The 1,114-nt window shown below is 41.4% G+C and overlaps 1 non-coding gene across 1 annotated transcript; it reads left to right on the forward strand.

Moving 5' to 3' along the window:
- Positions 1–401: 401 nt before the first annotated feature.
- Positions 402–509, forward strand: LOC148580662 (small nucleolar RNA R71). The gene has a single exon (XR_015895676.1). It is a non-coding gene; the product is annotated as a small nucleolar RNA R71 (small nucleolar RNA).
- Positions 510–1,114: the final 605 nt, after the last annotated feature.

Genomic DNA, 1,114 nt, shown 5'->3' on the forward strand with positions numbered 1-1,114 from the left:
CCATAAGGTTCACCCATATAATTTACCTCTGCTATTGCAGGGTTCTCAGGATCATAAGCTTCTTCTTCAGAAGATGCCTCTTGAGTACTGTTGGATGCAGCTTGCATTCTATTCAGACTCTAAGAAATCATATTGACTTGCTGAGTCAATATTTTATTCTGAGCCAATATAGCATTCAGAGTATCAATTTCAAGAACTCCTTTCTTTTGAGGCGTCCCATTACTCACAGGATTCCTCTCAGAAGTGTACATGAACTGGTTATTAGCAACCATATCAATGAGTTCTTGAGCTTCTGCAGGCGTTTTCTTTAGGTGAATGGATCCACCTGCAGAAGTATCCAATGACATCTTAGCTAATTCAGACAGACCATCATAGAATATATCCAGGATGGTCCATTCTGAAAGCATGTCAGAAGGACACTTTTTGGTCAGTTGCTTATATCTCTCCCAAGCTTCATAGAGGGATTCACCTTCTTTCTGTATGAAGGTTTGAACATCCACTCTAAGCTTACTCAGCTTTTGAGGAGGAAAGAACCTGGCTAAGAAAGCCGTGACCAGCTTATCCCAAGAGTTCAGGCTGTCTTTGGGTTGAGAATCCAACCATACTCTAGCTCTGTCTCTTATAGCAAACGAGAAAAGCATAAGCCTATAGACTTCAGGATCTACTCCATTAGTCTTAACAGTATCACAGATCTGCAAGAATTCAGTTAAGAACTGAAAGGGATCTTTAGATGGAAGTCCATGAAACTTGCAGTTCTGTTGCATCAGAGAAACTAGTTGAGGTTTAAGCTCAAAATTGTTTGCTCCAATGGTAGGGATGGAGATGCTTCTTCCATGTAAATTGGAATTTGGTGCAGTAAAGTCACCAAGCATTCTCCTTCCATTGTTATTATTTTCGGTTGCCATCTCCTCTTCCTGTTCGAAAATTCCTGTAAGGTTGTCTCTGGATTACTGTATTTTAACTTCTTTTAGTTTCTGTTCATACCCGGGGTCAAGCTGTCCGAACCGGGATGTTCAGTAGCGAAGCGACCGACCTGTTCAGGTCAAGCAGACCGACTTCTTTACGAAGAAGTCGGTCAAATCGACAGCAAAGTCCAATAAAAGGGCCCAAATAG

This window comes from Arachis ipaensis, chromosome B10 (assembly GCF_059453495.1).
Source record: "Arachis ipaensis isolate K30076 ecotype BB chromosome B10, ASM5945349v1, whole genome shotgun sequence".
Classification (NCBI taxonomy): Eukaryota; Viridiplantae; Streptophyta; class Magnoliopsida; order Fabales; family Fabaceae; genus Arachis; species Arachis ipaensis.